Here is a 19127-nt window from a genome sequence, read left to right on the forward strand (position 1 = left end):
GCAGCTGGAGCTATTGATGGCCTCATGTGAACTCACTCATTGGTAGTTCGGTCCCTGGGAGCTCTGCAAGGACTGGTTAGTTGATATTGTTGTTCTACGTATGGGGTTACAAATTCCTTCAGCTTCTTCAGTTCTTTCTCTAGCACCTCTCTAGCACCAAGCTTAGTCTGGTGGTTATCTGCAAGCATCCTCTTCTGTATAAGTAAGGCTGCTGGAAGAGCCTCTCAGAAGACATCCTTATCAGTCTCCTATCTGCAAGTACTTCTTAGCATCAGCAATAATAACTGAATTTGGTGTTTGCATATGGGATGGATCACCAGGCGGGTAGTCTCTAGATGACACATTTTTCAGTCTTTGCTCCTCTCCCTATCGCCATTTTTTGTTTGTTTGTTTGTTTTGTTTTATTAGTTATGGATTTGTTTATTTATTTATTTATTTATTGGATACTTTGCAATTACATTTCAGATGGAATCCCATTTTCTAATTGCATCCCTTACCCCCTCCCATTGCCTAGATAAAGGTGCCTCCTCTCCCAACAATCCTCTCACACCTCGGGACATCGGCATTCCCCTACACTGGAAAAAGGAGCCATCACTGGACCAAAGGCCTATCCTTCCACTGAGGTCCAAAAATGCTACCCTCTGCTGCATGTACAGCAATGCATCTCTCCATGTGAACTCATTGGCTGATGTATTAGTCACTGAGAACTGTGGTAGGTTTGATTAATTGATCATTTTGTTTTTCTGATTGGGTTTCAGACACTTTCAGCTCCTTAAATCCTTTCTCTATCTCCTTCATTGGGGTCCTCCTGTGCAGTCTGATGGTTAGCTGCAAGCATCCTCTTCTGTATCAGTATGGCTCTAGTAGAGCCTCTGAGAAGGCATCCATGCCAGGTTTTTTCCAGTAAGCACACTTTGGCATCAGCAATAGTACTGGGATTTATTGGGTGCATATGGGGTATATCTCCAGGTGAGGCAGTCACTGGATTATATTTTGTCCAATGCCTGTTTATCTCTTCATGCCTTTATATTCTCCAAACCAAAAAATAAAAAATAAAAATAAAAGAAAGAAAGAAAGAAAGAAAGAAAGAAAGAAAGAAAGAAAGAAAGAAAGAAAGAACTTTTTGTTCTTCCTTCTTAGAAGGACCGAGGAGGCATCAACTTCTGGTCTTTCTTATCTTTGAGCTTCATGTTTTCAGTGAATTGTTTCTTGGATATTCCAAGCGTTTTGGGCTAATATATGCTTATAAGTGAGAACATACCATGAGTGTTCTTTTGTGACTGGGTTACCTCACTCAGTATGATAGCTTCAAGTTGTTTATATTTGCCTAAAATTTTCATGAAGTTATTTTTTATTAGTTAAGTAGTATTTTATTTTGTATATGTATACCACAGCTTTTGTATCCATCTCCGGTGAAGGACAACTGGGTTCTTTCCAACTTCTGGCTATTATAAATAAGGCTGCTAGAAAAATGGAGGAACATAAGAGTTTATTGATAGATTTTCCTTTGATGACCTTTGATTGAAAAATCTATTTTATTTGATATTAGAATGACCTCCCCAAGTTGCTTCTTGGGACCCTTTTCTTGGAAATTTTTTTCTAAATTCTTACTCAGAGTAGTGCCTATCTTTTTGCTGAGATGAGTTTCCCGTATGCAGAAAAAAATGCTGGATCCTGTCTATGCATCAAATCTGATAATCTATGTCTTTTACTGGGGAAATAAGTCCATTGATGCTAAGAGATAGTAAGGTATAGAGGGCATTTTTTCCTGCTATTTTTGTTGTTAGAGGTAGAATTATGTTTGCGTGTTTTTCTTCTTTGGGGTTTGTTGCCATAAGATTAATTTCTTCTTTTCCCTAAGGTGAAGTTTCTCTCTGTGATGGAATTTTCAATCTATAATGCTTTGTAGTGCTAAATTTGTAGACAGATACTGTATAACTTTGTTTTGTACTGGAATATCTTGGTTTCTCCATCTATGGTAATGATAGTTTTGCTGGATAAAGTAACCTGGGCTGGCATTTGTGTTCTCTTGGAGTTTGTATAATTTCAGTATAGGATCTTCTAGCTTTTGAAGTCTCTGTTCAAGAGTCTGTTGTAATTCTGATTTGCCCTCTGTCATGTTATCTGTCCTTTTTCTCTTACTGCTTTTAATATTCTTTTTTTGTTTTGAACATTTGTCATTTTGTCTATTATGCATCAGGAAGAATTTATGGTCCATTTTATTTGGGGTTCTGTGGGCTTGCTTCTTGTATTTCTTTGGCTATTTCTTTATGTTCAGAAATTTTTTTTCTATAATTTTGTTGAAAAACATACATATATTTATACTGGGCCTTTTAGTTGAGAGTCTTTAATCTCTTCTACTTCTACACCTATGATCTTTAGGTTTGATCTTCTCACTGAATCCTGGATTTTCTGGACATTTTAAGTTAGAAGCTTTTTGATTTTTGCCTTTTCTATGATTGTGTGTCAATGTTTTTCTATGGTATCTTTTGCTCCTGATGCTTGTGTCTATGATTCTTGATGTCTTTCCTACGTTTTCCAACTTCAGAGTTGTCTCCTTTTGTAATTTCTTCATTGTTTCTAGTTTAAATTCCATTATCTGTTTGATTGTGCGTTCCCTTAAGTGCTTTAAGTGTGTGTGTGTGTGTGTGAGTGTGTGTGTTTCCTCTTTAAGGGCTTCAAATTGTTTGTGTGTGTTCTGGTTTTTATGTACTTCCTTAAGTGTGTTATTTGTATACTTCTCAAGAATCTCCATCATCATGAAGTATGAGTGTAAGTCTAAATCCTGTTTTTCTGATGAGCTAAGATATCCACTCTTTCCTGTGATTGGAGAACTGGGTTCTGATTTTGCCAGGTTGCCTTGGTTTCTGATTCCTATATTCTTGTGCTTGCCTCCTGCCATCTTGTTATTGGTCATGCTAGGTGATCTTATTGCCTCTTTCTGGAATGTTTCCCTCCTGTGGATCTGTGGGTTCGTGGTCTCTAGAGGGAGATTCCTCCTGGGTGTTAGGCTCTCTCAGGAGGATGTGAGATCTGATGGCAGCGTCCAGTCCAGATGAAACTGGGCTGGGTCTGGCCTTGGGCTGGAAGTGTTTGTTTCCAGGCAGCAGCCTACCTGCACTCTTAGATTTCCAGGAGGCCACTCTGGGTATAGTCAATTTAAAGGGGCCTGGACTAACTCCTGTGCTCAGGAGTTAAAAGCTTCCTGAAGCTCTTCAGGGCTTCCAGTAACATATGTGCAGGGCACCAGTTCTGATGAATCTCTATGTCCCTTCCTTTGTCCCTGTATGTCCTTTAGAGAGGAACAATTTTGAATTTAGAATTCTGAGAAGGGCGGGTTGCCCCATCCCTCAACTGGAAGCTTTGCCTAACTCTAGACATGTTTTCTAAAGTGTCTTCCTCCCCTTTGTTGGGCACGTAAACTAATCTCATTCCTGTTAGGTTCTGGGATTATCTTTCTCTCCTGGCATCTGAGACTTGCTGGTTGCTACCACTAGTTCCCCATCCTTCATTGCTACACAGCTTTGTTCAAATTTCTGACCCTCTGTATATCATCCACTTTGCTTCTCATACCTGATGCTTCCCACTTTTTCATACCCCCTCCTCTTTTTCTTTCAGGTACTACCAACCTTCTACCCTTCATGCTCATGAAGAGAGTATATATTACGGTATCAGTGCCAAAAAAAGTTTAATGATCTAGCATTTTAAATATAATACAAATTTTTATTGACTTTTTTACTTTTCATTTGACCACACATTTTAATCGCAAAATAAAATATTATATATTCTAATATCAAGTATGCACATAGAAATATACAATTGTATAATAATAATAGTAATAATAATAATAATAATAATAATAATAATAAGAAGAAGAAGAAGAAGAAGAAGAAGAATAAATGTAGATGTCTCAGGGGTATACAGGGAGATGTACTAAATGATGATTGGCTGCAATTTATTATAAAAATATATTTCTATACTTTTTGATAATTTTAGGTAAATGTATACTGTTATCTTAGTTTTACCTGTATGTAATCACATCTTGACTTCTCTATTATCTTTATTTATATTCACTGATAAACACACACAAAGTGTAGTGCCCTGTTAGAAAGGTAAAAACTATAGACTAAAATCTGCAGACGTGGAAGAGTTGTTTTACTCAGAGTATTTTATTTCATGTGAAGACTCATTTAATTCTTAGTGAAGTAAAGCCTAAACTAAATAAGTTTCTGTTAAGAAACAAATGTTAAAATATGATTAGTCATAGTATTTGAATAGACATATAAATAACATGTATATAACACTCTTATATTGTCTGTGTGCTAATTTGCTCATCAAACATTAATATTTCTAATCTAACATCAAATACATACACAAAGAACAAGTAATCTAAAAAACAAAAGTTTGAAGCCACAAGTTTCCTGTGCCCATATTCTGGTCCAGAGTTTAAAGCAATTCCTTTAACTATTTTCTAGTTCCCAGCACATGATGAATATGGCATTGGTCACACCCCAGAGGCCAGATTTTGAAGCCATTTAAACAATTATAAAGCTTATAATTCACTTTGAATTTTCCTCTAGATTGTTGAGTATCTAATCACTGTCTGGGACCCAACACTTTACAAAGGTGAGAGTTCAGTGAAGTCATGCACACTCAAATTTTACATTAGCAGAGTAACCTCACAAATGCAAATTAATGAGTGTCCAAGAAGCTATGTTCAAGACCAGGACTTATTTTTACAACTACACACAGAAACATTTCTTCAGATACTCCAGGTTTATATTCTTTGTATACTTATGTATACACAGCATTATTTTCAAAGAAAATTACCCACAGACACAAAGCAAAATCAAAGCAAAACATAAGAAGAATTTCGGTGCTTCTCCATTTAGACTTTGTATAATTGATAGCTTAATTAATTTTCAGCACCCTAAAGAACTGATGAGTTCATATTTATGGTCTAGAAAATATTTATGTTTTCACATTTACTGGTCTAGGTATTAGAAAATAATGCTCTCAAAAATTTATTACTAGCATCCCTTCTGCCTGTGAATTTCTTTTGTGCGTGTGCATTATTATTTTATGTAAGTTGGAGCATGAATAAGATAGTGAAATTTTATTGTTTGATTGTATCTTATTTCTCAAGTAATTTCTATCAGAAATTATAATTTTGACTTTGAATTTATTCAATTACTTACTGGAATCAGATGTGTCTTGTGATAAGACTAGAAGACCCCTCAAGTTAAATATGATGTGTTATACCTGAAATGACTTGAGGCAGAAGTGACCTGTAGGGAGCCATTTGTGCCACACCCAAACATGGCGCCGGCTTCCCGCCGAGAACTCAGCAAACAGAGCTGTTGCCCAGCCAAGAGACTTAATGCGCATGTGCCACATACGTCATAGCCTGCTCTCGGGGCATACTATTGAGTTACTGGAGGGCACACCAATCAGGTAGCGACATGAGTCTCCTGGGCATATATAAGCAATGCTTTTCTCTCCCACGTGGAGAAGTCCCCTGCTCAAAGGAGAAGTCCCCTGCTCAGGGAGATCCCCTGCTCAGAGTATTGTACAATAAAGGTTTTTCGCAGAAGAATCTTGTGGTTGCACGCCTTTTCCTACCGGCGCGGGAAGTGGGGAGCGTGACAGTGACCACTACCCAATACTTCCTAAATATTCTTATTGTGGTATTTTTTTGTTTTTTTCTTTCTTTCTTCTCTTCATAAGCATGCCCTGAGAATAAACAAGAACCACAATTTACTCATTTTGTGGTACAGATTGATCAGTATTAAGGCATCCATTCAATAAAATACCCCTGTCTATCTAAGATTTGTGCTTGTATGGTTTGTGGAATAACTGATAGACCACAGTATTTGGTGTGTTGGCTGGGAAGCTTCCAACTATCAGCCTTGGCTCAGTTACTGACAATGAGTATCACCAAGCAAGAAGAGCCCTCTGTAAGAAGGTAAGTTCTTTCTGTGCTTTAGCAGTACTTTTTCTTTGATTGGTCTTGTTTGTGGTGCTTTAAAAAAAAATCACCCAAGAATGTAACACCTGACACAATATTTCCTTAGGTTATAAGGATAGGAATTGCTCTGACTCCTTTTGACTAAGTGTGTAGAACACAGTCCACCCACTTTGGACTGTGATTCTATTCTGAGAGCCAGTGAGGCAGTGTGTTCATGTTTTAAACTCTGTCGTTTCATTTTCTGGGTTTTTGTTTGTTTTCTTTCTTTTCTGTTGTCCACTTTCATTTTGTATTTGGTGCCTCTATCCTTTGTCTTTAATTCCTTCACTATTGGACATCTGGATCTCTTTGATGGGATATGAGGGCTGTTTCCTCTCCTCCAATTCTCTATATTGATTGTCCTTAGAATGCAGATCTGTCCACAACTATTAGTTTATATTTATAGTTTTGTTTCACTGCTCATGTGTTGCTCTGTGTTTTATATTTAGAAAAAAATGGTTAAACTTCATCTACTAGTCATTTAAATATTTGACTTAGTTTTAACTAATTTCAAGAGTTTTGATAAAAAGTAGAAGCCTCATTTTGTACAACAAACAAAACAAAACAAACAAACAAACAAAAAACTCCCTTGGATCCCTGCCTTTGCAGCTGGAATTTGGTTTCTGGAGAGGCTGGGGGCTTTCATATGAAACACTCTTAAAGAGGCAAACAGCTTCTTAGCTTCTCTGTTAAGAAAGCTGATTTCTAGTTTTACTACTACTACTACTACTACTACTACTACTACTAGTAGTAGTAGTAGTAGTAGTAGTACTTCTTCTTCTTCTTCTTCTTCTTCTTCTTCTTCTTCTTCTTCTTCTTCTTCTTCTTCTTCTTCTTCTTCTCTCCCTCTCTCTCTCTCTCTCTCTCTCTCTCTCTCTCTCTCTCTCTCTCTCTCTCTGTGTGTGTGTGTGTGTGTATGTGTGTGTGTGTGGGGGTGTGATTGTGACTTTCAGATTCAGGAGGTAGAAATGTGCTCCTCTCTTGAAGTGAGACCTAGAAAAATAAGAAAAATTTGTCAATCTATTCTAAATGTATAAATATACATGGCCACTTCATATCTGTTTCTGTCTGTTCTTAAATGTATACGTATGTTCTGCATGTCTTGATTACAGAATATTGCCTTTAAGTTATTGAGTATGATTGAAAATCTGTAAAATCCGCAGTACATGTAAAAAAAAAAAATTGGCTTAAAGCAATTAACTTAGTGTTGAAGTCATCCCTTGCAACAATACATGGCATGAACCAACCTTGAGAAAGAGATTACTAAACATAGTTTTAAATTAAGATGATATTTTATATACTACTTGTTCTAAAATTAGATTTATAAAAGATGGGATTTAAAATAATATGTATCTTTAATGAGTTATTAAAGCTGTACCTTCATGTGTTTATGTACAAGAATTTTTCTTGTTGGCAGTCAAACTATATAATAACAACATAATACACTTTATACTAATTTTTGGAAAGATTGAATTATTTAAACTATTAAAAATTGTTTTGTCTTCCTTAAACTCTGGTTATGCTTTATAACTATTATCTCAAAAAAAGATATTTATTTTGATATTACAATAACAACATTAAAAAGACACTTAAAACCCCACCTGGAGATCCAGCCCACATTCAACAACCAAGCCCAGACAATATTGTTGATGCCAAGAAGTGTCTGCTGACAGGAACCTGATATAGCTGTCTCCTGAGAGGCTCTGCCAGAGCCTTACTGAGAAAGGGGTTTGCAACCCCATAAGGACAATAATACCAACCAACCAGAGCTCCCAGGGATAAAACCACTATACAAGGAGCACACATGGACAGACCCTTGCCTCCAGCTGCATATGAAGCAGAGGATGGCAGTGTTGGGCATCAGTGGGTGGAGTGATCCTTGGTTCTTCCAAGGCTCCATGCCCCATTGTAGCTGAATTTCAGGGTGGGGATTCGGGAGGGGTTATAATAAGAGGAAAAAAGTTTACATATATAAAGCTATAGGACATTTTAAATTTTATTAAATATTTTATTATAATGTGTTAATGTACCATGGTAACAATAAAGGAGGGAATTATAATGAAAATAACTATAATGGTGAGATAAAAACTATAATGATTTTAGAAAATATAATGGACAATATCAATCAAATTATTGACTCTTGTAATGGAGATAATTATGAAGAAAAACAGCTGAGACAATCTCTGATTGTCTATGGATCTGGTTGTTATAGATCTGGTGATGGAAACGGTGGATCCAGTAGCAGAAAGGTTTAAAATCATACAAAAATGGACTGTAGTTCTTAGGAGAAGAAAGCATTAGGAGTTGTCAGGAAAGTTGAAGGTTACTTTGAGACAGAAGTCACAAATGTATTAGAGAAACTAAAAAAAATCTGTCACATAAGAAACTGTGATTCATAGTCATAAAAGTAACTGCAGCTTAAATAGGAAACACTTCCTGTTCAGGACTTTCATAGCCACAGTTTTCAAAAATACAGATAATAATTAATGAAACATGATAGCAATTAATTATGCATCCCAGAGATTTTTAATCTGCTTTGGCTTTGACTTTTTCTTTTTGGTATGTCAAGAATATTACTCTCTAAATTATGGCAATGATGCCAGATGTGAAAATTTTCAAAATTGTATTAGTTTTTTTTTCTGAAGTTTGCAATATTAAAAAACTAAGGATAAATGACTCTTGAAATCTACCCCCACCCCAATTCTCTTCAGTTTGCCTAAACTCAGGCAAGACTCCAGCAGCCAAAAGACAAAGTGCCACAACCACGTTTGAAAAAACTTTATAGACTCTTTTTGAAATATGTTTATGGATTATTTTTTATTTTGATAGCAGAAGAGCTTCAATTCAAAACTATAACTCTAAAGGCTCAATCCTAACTGAGTTTGATAGTGTTAAAGGTGATAAAATCTTTTAATGTGTTGCAAAATATAGGTAAAGTCATGCTAAGTACTAATGCTGATAAGTACAAGGTTCAATCTTCATATTGTCTTCTGTTTTATGTGTGTAAGGTACAACTGAGAGTAAAAATCTAGAAACACACAAAGTCTGTAGAACTCAGATGTGACAGATAGTTACTAGCCTTTAAACTAGTCAGAGATCTGTGGAATGTGGCATTTAATATTGTAGATAGAAATTCCAAAATCTAATAGTGACCCACCAAGTTCTCCCACAATATATGAGCACAAAGACAGGGGACATGACCAGCATTATGTACAATAACCAATGATCATAATTGCCCCAATGTCTTACCTGCTAAAAAGGAATGACCTGAGCTGTGTACTAATAGAAGACAACTGGAGAATTGATTGATGCACATTGCTGTAGACAGTGTGAGGTCAATCTCTTCTATGGTCTTCCTCTACATAAAAAAGTACCTTCATCATCTGGGCCTGATGACCAAATATTACTTTTCCCATAGTAACATGAGACATGGAAGCCTAGATATAGATAATAAAATATGGAACTATTTCAGTCATTTTTCTTAATACATAGGCCATTTATATTTTAACTATCTTTCTTCAACTCTCTGATCACCTTAATGGCTAAATTGCTTATAGCTTAACAGCTAAAAGAAAAAAAAAGAAGCAGCAGGCAACTAGGTTCTTATTTCAAGGTAATTCACCACTATATTAGTTCATTAGTCAGTTCATTAACTAATTAAGACTACTAGGCCTGGACTGGATCTGTTTCCATCAGTACCCAGAGACACAGGAAAAGCCAGCACACAACCATCAGGACTATCAGCCTGTGAATTGAGCAACCAGAGGACACCCAGGAATGCTCTCCCTCCTGAGCTCATGGGTGACCCCAAGCACTTTATACACTGCCTATCTGGGAAGAGAACTCTGCTAAATCTCAACTCTCAGTGGAGAAGTATCACAGTGCCACTTGTGTCTGTTCCCTTCAGGCTTTCGTCTGCTCCCAGAGACCCTTCAGGCTTCCATTTGCACCCAGATCTAAAAGGGGCCCATCTGCATCGGAACTCACAGCCTGACCATTGAGGGCTGAAAACACAGGACCAATCTCCCTCCAGACCCCATGACCCACAATCACACAGGAAAGACGAGCTTCATTCAGGAAAGACAAGATCAACTAACAAAAAAGATAAGAAGATGGTAAGAGGCAAGCACAAGAATCTAAGAACAAGAAAGCAAGACAATTTGGAAATATCAGAAACCAGCTTTCCCACAACAGCAAGTAGTGTATATCCCAACACACCATAAAAACAAGATTTGGACTTAAAATCATGACTCATGTAGATGCCAGAGGACCTCAAGAAAAACATGAATAACTCCCTGAACGAAGTACAAGAAAACACAGATAAACAAGTGCAAGTTCTTAGAGAAACAGAGGAAACATGAGAAAACAGATGAAGGAACTGGAAAAAACCATCCAGCATATAAAAATCAAAATGGAAACAATAAAAATAAAACACAACGAGAGACAACCCTAGAATTAAAAACCAGGAGTCATAAACACGCGCATCACCTACAGAATACAAGAGATGAAAGAGAGAATATCAGGGGCTGAAGATACCATAGAAAGCATAACAAAACTGTCAGGGAAAATGTAAAAATTAAAAAGCTCCTAACCCAAATCATCCAGTAAATCCAGGCCACAATGAGAAGACCAAACCTAAGGATAAGAGGAATAGAAGAGGGAGAAGAATATCAACTAAGAGACACAGTAAATATCTTCAACAAAATTGTAGAAGAAAACTTACCTACCCTTAAGAATGAGAAGACCACGAGCATAAAAGAAGCCTTCAGAACTCCAAATATAATGGACCAGAAAAGAAATTCATCCCGACACATGATAGTCAAAACACCAAGTGCCCAAAGCAAAGAAAGAATACTAAAAGCAGTAAGGGAAAAAGAACAGGTAACATACAAAGGCAGGCCAATCAGAATCACACCCAATTTCTCAACAGAGACTATGAAAGCTAGAAGAGTCTGGACAGACATCATGCTCTCCTTAAGAGAGCACAAGTGCCAGCCCAAGCTGCTATAACCAGCAAAACTATCAATCACCATCGATGGAGAGATGAAGATATTTCAAGACAAATCAAAATTTACACAATATCTGACCACAAACCCAGCACTACAACGAATTATAGGTGGAAAAGCAATACAATGAGGAAAAATACAGCCTAGTAAAAACAAGAAAACTCCTAAACAAGAAAACTAAAAAAAGAAAAAGACAAAGACACAACTCAACCCACAAAAGCAATAATGGCAAGAAACAGAAAAAACTATTCCTTGATATTTATTAACATAAATGGACTCAACTCCTCAATAAAGAGACATAGGCTATCAGACTGGATACATAAACAAAATCCAGCCTTTTGATGCATACAGGAAACTCATCTCAGAGACAAAGACAGACACTATCTCAGAGTTAAAGGGTGGGAAAAAAACTTCCAAGCAAACAGCTCCAAGAAACAAGCTGGAGTGGCTATTCTAATATCGAATAAAGTAAATTTCCAACCAAAAGTTATCAAAAAAGATAAAGAAGGTCACTTTTTACTCATTACCTGGGAAATCTGTCAGGAGAAACTCTCAATCCTTAACATATATGCTCCAAATAAAAAAACACCCACATTCATAAAAGAAACCCAAATAATGCTCAAAAAATACATTTCACCCCACACAATAATAGTGGGAGACTTTAATACCCCACTCTCACCGATGGACAGATCATGGAAACAGAAACTGAACAAAGACACTGCAAAACTAGCAGAGACTTTGAACCAACTAGAATTAATAGATATATACAGAACATATCCTAAAGTAAAAGAATACACCTTCTTCTCCTTACCTCATGGCACCTTCTTGAAATTGACCACATAATTGAACACAGAGTTAGCCTCAATCAATATAAGAAGATAGAAATACTCCAATGCATCCTCTCAGATCACCATGGTCTACGGCTGGTCTTTAACAACAACAAAGACAACAAAAAGCCCACATACATATGGAAACTAAACAATGCTCTCTTAAAGGATAGCAGGGTCAAAGAAGAAATAAAAAAAGGAATTAAGGATTTTCTCGAATTCAATGAAATCGAAAATACAACATACCCAAACCTATGGGATACAATGAAAGCCGTTCTGAGAGGAAAACTCATAGCCCTAAGTGCTTCCAAAAAGAAACTGGAGAGAGCTTACATCAGCAACCTGACAGCACAGCTAAAAGCCCTAGAACAAAAGGAAGCAGATATACCCAAAAAGAGAAGACAGCAAAATAATCAAAATTAGGGCAGAAATAGAACAAATTGAATCAAAAAGAACCATTGAAAAAATCAACAAAACCAAGAGTTGGTTCTTTGAGAATATCTACAAGATTGATAAAGCCCCAGCCAGCCTAACTAGAGGGCAAAGAAAGAGTATACAAATTAACAAAATCAGAAATGGAAGTGGGGACATAACAACTGAAACTGAGGAAATTCAAGAAATCATCAGATCCTACTAGAAAAGCCTATACTCTACAAATTTGGAAAATCTGGAGGATATGGACAAATTCCTAGACAGATACAAGATCCTAAAGTTATACCAGGACCAAGTAAACCATCTAAATAACCCTATAACACCTAAAGAAATAGAAGAAGTCATCAAAAGTCTCCCAACCAAAAAAAGCCAAGGTCCTAAAGAGTTCAGTGCAGAATTTTATCAGACATTTATTGGGGATATAACACCAATACTCTCCAAATTATTCCAAAAGATAGAATCAGATGGAATACTTCCTAACTAATTTTTTGAGGCCACAATAACCCTCGTACCTAAACCACAAAAAGACCCTACAAGGAAAGAGAACTTCAGACCAATCTCACTTATGAACATTGATGTAAAAATACTCAAAAAAAATACTTGCAAACTTAATCCAAGAACACAACAAAACGATCATTCATCATGACCAAGTAGGCTTCATCCCTGGGATGCAGGGATGGATTAATATAAGGAAATCTATCAATGTAATCCACCATATAAACAAACACAAAGAACAAAATTACATGGTCATCTCACTAGATACTGAGAAAGCATTTGACAAAATTCAACACCCCTTCATGTTAAAAGTCCTGGAAAGAACAGGAATCAAAGGTCCATACCTAAACATAAAAAAAGCAATATACAGCAAACCAACAGCCAACATCAAACTAAATGGCGAGAAACTTGAAGCAATCCCACTAAAATCAGCGACTGGACAAGGCTGCTCACTCTCCTTCTACCTATTCAACATAGTACTGGAAGTCCTGGCTGGAGCAATTAGACAGAAAAAGGAGATCAAGCCGATACAAATCGGAAAGGAAGAGATAAAAACATCACTGTTTGCCAATGACATGATAGTGTACTTGAGTGACCCCAAAAATTTTACCAGAGAACTCCTACAGCTGATAAAAAAGTTCAGCAAAGAGGCTGGATACAAAATTAACTGGAACAAATCAGTAGCCTTCCTATACTCAAAGGACAAACATGTGGAGAAAGAAATTAGGGAAAAGGTACCCTTCACAATAATCACAAAATCTATGAAATACCATGGTGTGACTCTAACTAAGCAAGTGAAGGGCCAGAATGACAAGAACTTCAAACTTCTAAAGAAAGAAATTGAGGAGGATCTCAGAAAATGGAAAGATCTCCCATGCTCATGAATTGGAAAGATCAACATCTTAAAAATGGCCATCCTACCAAAAGCAATCTGCAGATTCAATGCAATCCCCATCAAAATTCCAACCCTGTTCTTCAAGGAATTGGAAAAATCAATGTGCAATTTCATATGGAATAACAAAAGACCTAGAATAGTGAAATCCATCCTCAACAATAAAAAAACATCTGCGGGAATAACTATCCCTTACTTCAAGCTATATTACAAGGAAATTGTGTTGAAAACTGCATGGTACTGGTACAGAAATAGCCATGTGGATCAATGGAATAGAATAGAAGTTCCAGAAATGAGCCCTCATGTATATGGTCACCTGATTTTTGACAAAGCAGCCATAAACGTTCAATGAAAAAAGGACAGCCTATTCAACAAATGGTGCTGGTCCAACTGGCACTCAGCATGCAAAAGAATGAAAATAGACCCTTACTTATATCCTTGTACAAAGCTCAAGTGTAAGTGGATCAAAGATCTCTACATTAAACCGGATACACTGAAACTATTAGATGAGAAAGTAGGGAAAACCTTTGAACACATAGGCACAGGAGAAAATTTCCTGAACAAAACAACAATGGCTCAAGCTCTAAGGTCAAAGATTAACAAATGGAACTTAACAAGATTGCAAATTTTCTGTAAGACTAAGGACATCATCAAGAAAACAAAATGGCAACCAACAGAATAGGAAAAGATCTTTACCAACACCACATCAGATAGAGGCCTAATATCCAATGTATAAAGGAACTCAAAAATCCAGACACCAGAGAATCAAATAACCCTATTAAAAAATGGACTACAGAGCTAAACAAAACGTTCTCAGTTGAGGAACACTGAATGGCTGAAAAACATCTGAGGAAGTGCTCAACATCCTTAACCATCAGGGAAATGCAAATCAAAACAACCCTGAGATTCTACCTCACACCAGTCAGATTGGCCAAGATTGAAAACTCAGATGACAACAGATGCTGGGGAGCATATGGAGAAAGAGAAACACTTCTCCACTGTTGGTGGGGTTGAAAACTGGAACAACCACTCTGAAAATCAGTCGGGCAATTCCTCAGAAAATTGGACATAGTACAACCTGAAGACCCAGCTATTCCACTTTTGGGCATATACTCCAGAGACACCTTAGTACACATCAAAGATATATGCACCACAATGTTCATAGCAGCTCTATTTATAATAGCCAGAAGCTGGAAAGAACCCAGATGTCCTTCAGAAGATGAATGGATACAAAAATTTTGGTACATTTACATAATGGAATACTACTCAGCCACCAGAAACAATGACTTAACCAAATTCTTAAGAAAATGGCTGCATCTAGAGAAGATCATCCTGAGTGAGATAACCCAGTCACAAAAGAACAGACATAATATGCAGTCACTGATATTGGGATGCTAACCCCAGAGGCTTGCACTCCCCCAGAAACAACTCACAGACTGTATGAAGTCCAAGAAATAAAGAAAACAAAACAAAAAAATATTTACGAAACAAGAAGACTTTGACTATTTCCATGTTGCGTTTTGTTTTGCATGTACTTTATGCTCATTGTAACTATTAGGTTTTCAATGCATACCGTCAAGCCCTTGAAAAAATCAAGTACTGACTAAAAAATATATTCACATAGTTTTATGTAAATATTATTTTAATATTTGAAAAAACACTACTGACAAAAATGTATAATTTTAAGCAAAAATGTTTAAAATCTGTACATTTGTCTTTGTTTTGTAAAATAAAGTCATTTAAAAAAACATATAGAAATTTTTCAATGTACTCCACTACATAAGAAAACTCAAAGGAAAAAAAAAATGATCATCTCTTTACATGCAGAGAAAGCATTTGACAAAATTCAATACCATTCCTGTAAAAAGTCTTGGAAAAAGCAGAAATTTAAGGCCTGTACTTAAGCATAGTAAAAAGCAATATACCACAAACCAGTATCCAACATTAAACTAAATGCTGTGAAACTTGAAGCAAATCCACATAAATCAGAGACTAGACTAGGCTTCTCACTTTTCCTCTACATAGTACTAGAAGTCCTGGTCAGAGAAATCAGACAGCAAAAAGATGTAAAAGGAACACAAACTGAAAAGAATAAACTCAAAATATCACTATTTGCAGGTTGTATGGTAGTATAATTAAGTGACCCAAAAATATCCACCAGACAACTCCTACAGCTGATTAACAACTTCAGCAAAGTACCTGGATATAAAATTTACTCAAACAAATCAGCAGCAATCCTCTACTCAAAGAATAAACAGTGTGAGAAATAAATTAAGGAATCGACACCCTTCAAAACTGTCACTAAGAATCTGAAATGTCTTGGTGTTCCTAACCAAGCAAAATAAGGATGTGTATGACAAGAACTTTACTTCTCTGAAGAAAGAAATTAAAGAAGACTTCAAAAGGTGGAAAGATTCCCCGTGTTCTTGGATTGAAAGGATCAACTTGGTAAAAGCAGGCATCTTTCCTAAAACAATCTACAGATTCAAAGAAATTCCCATAAAAATTCTACCTCATTTCTTCATACAGTTAGAAAAAGAAAGTTGCATATTCATTTGGAATGATAAAAGACCCAGGATAGCAAAAATTATTCTCAACGATATAAAATCTTCTTGGGGAATCACCATTCTTGACCTCAAGATGTATTACAGATCAATTGTGATTAAAAACACAATTGTATTTGTACAGAGACAGGCAGTTTGATCAATGGAATAGAATTGAAGACCCAGAAATGAACCAACACACCTATGGTCACTTGATCTTTGAAAAGAAGCTAAAACCTTTCAAAGGAAATAGAACAGCCTCTTCAAAAAATAGTGTTATTGCAACTGGCAGTCAGCATGCAGAAAAATTGAAATTAATCCTTTCTCATGTGCAAGTGGATCAATGACCACTACAGAAAACCAGGCACACTTGGTGTCCATGTTACCTTTTGTTTTTACTTGTACTTTATGCTCATGGTAACTAGTAAGATTTCAATGCATACTAACAAACCTTTAAAAAATCAAGTACTGACAAAAATATATTCATAAAGTTTTATGCCAAGATGCTTTTAAAAATCTGTACAGCCATTCCTGCTTTTTAAAAAATAAAGTTGTAAGAAAAACAAAGTTGTTATTATAAAAATAAAACAGGCACACTGAAACTATTAGAAGAGAAAATGGGGAAGAACTTAGAATACATAGGCACAGGGGAAATTTTTCTGAACAGAAAACCAACTGTTCATGCTCTAAGATCAAGAAACAACAAATGGGACCTCATGAAATTGCAAAGTTTCTGTAAAAGTAAGGACACTGTCAAGAAGCCAAAACAGCAGCCAACCGATTAGAAAATGATTTTTATCAATCCTACATATGATATATGGTTAGTAACCAATATATACAAAGAACTCAAGAAGTTAGACTCTAGAGAATCAAATAATTCTATTAAAAATGAGTCACCGAAAGTTCTCTAAAATGTTGTTAAGTTGGAGGACCTAATACAATGATTTAAGATGCACATAAAACAGAAAATGTTTGGTACATCTTAATCCCTTGAATGCTATTATTATTTCAATGTTCAGAATTATAACACCAATAAACTAATGAAGAATTGTCTGCTCACAGTTCAGTCTCAAGCTCATGATTTTAAATTCCCTTTAATATAGACTGAGTATAGACTTAAAATATGAATTTCATTACAATGGTAAATATTATTGTATTTCTTTTTGTAAACTAAAGTTCACATAAACTGCAGAAAATTTAAAAACTTTAAAAAATCATAATATTCTGATCCACCTGGCACAAATCAAATCGACTCCATACAAGTACACCTGCCTCTTCTTAAAAATGGGATTTTCCCCTAGGTCTTGGGATTTATTCCCATACCCAATTACTAGAAATTTGTAACTTCTGTTCCTAGTCTATATTTTTGTTCAGAAGATTGTCTCCAAACTAACACACTTCATCCAGGGATCAATCACTGTTGGAGCTCTGTCCTCTGGACTATCTGAAAGCTGATGTTAACAGGTTCAGCTTATAGGATTGGTCCCTGTCTATCAGATGGACCAGATAATCAGAAAATTTCAATAAATATCTCACTTTCCAGCCTTTGACTAGCATGTCAAACTTCTTTGGCCCCATTGACAACAACCTAATGTTAGCAGGAAACAGTTACAGAAGAAACATATGATGTTCCTGGTTCCCTCCTTTCAGCCTGAAATGCTAAGTCAAAGAATCCTGCCTTGGCACAGTCTAAAAATTCCCCCATTTCATGATTCTGAACATACTGGTGGGCATGAAAATAGATGGGATCTAATCCTGGATTTACTATGCTCATGTGAAGTTTGTCCCCTGGGAACATTAGGACATGGAACAATGATGGATCATCATACAATACCCATAAGACCTATTAAAATAAAACAAAACAAAACAAAAAGCTAAACAACAACAACAACAAACTATGGAAGCCCTGCTAGTAGCTGAGTGAGACAGAAACAGATACTTATCGCCAACCATTTGATTCAAGTCAGGAACCCTGATGGTTAAATTAGCAGAGGGATTGAAGGAGCTGAAAGGTAGAGGGACCCTATAAAAAGACCTACAATCGTTATCATAGTGCACACCTGACCCAGCATGAATAATTTTTCTTGATCAAAAATTTGTGCCAACAGTTCCCAGGGACTAAAACAGCAACCAGTGAATTTGCATGCAAAGACCCATGGCCCAGGGTATAGCATTTTCTGACATCAGTGGGCAGAGAGGCCTCTGGGCCAGCAAAAACTCCTTTTTCCAGTGTAGGGGAACACCAAGGTGCTGAAGTTAGAGAGGATGTTTGGGAGACGGAGCACCTTCATGAAGGAAGTGGGAGGGGAGGGGAGAATGGGATTGTGAAAAAGGGATAACATCTGAAATGTAAATGCAGAGAATGTCCAATAAAAAATTGGGGGGGGGGTTGCTAAGATGATTTCTGTTTTGAACATAATTCTCAAAGCACATTTTATTCCTTATCATTGAGCCTTTACTTACTATTCTATGAGGAGTAGGCACATTCTAGTCTTGACAGCAACTTTATAATATATTCTTGCCAAAACAACTAACATCATATCTTAAAATATTCTTTCTAAAATTATGTGAATCACATCAAGAATTTTATGAAATCATTAATTCATCTAGACAGCATTAATTCATGAAAGCGCATCTTTATATTGATCTGCAGAAATTTGCCTAACAAAGTGGGCTAATGAAAAGGAATTACTAGACTATGAAATAATGATGGGAAAAGCCATATCAGTTGCAAGAAACAATCATGAGATGAAGTCTCTTGGGACATTATCTATCAGAGCTCACCCATCATAAACCATACAAAAATTCTAGGGCACCTCCAGGGAATTCACCTGCTATTTATAGCTTATCCTAGATGACTCCTGACATTCTTCCAAAAAACAGTCAGGCCTGTCACAGAAATACCGTAGTCCCTGTTACCAACTT

This window comes from Micromys minutus, assembly GCF_963924665.1.
Source record: "Micromys minutus genome assembly, chromosome: 5".
NCBI lineage: Eukaryota > Metazoa > Chordata > Mammalia > Rodentia > Muridae > Micromys > Micromys minutus.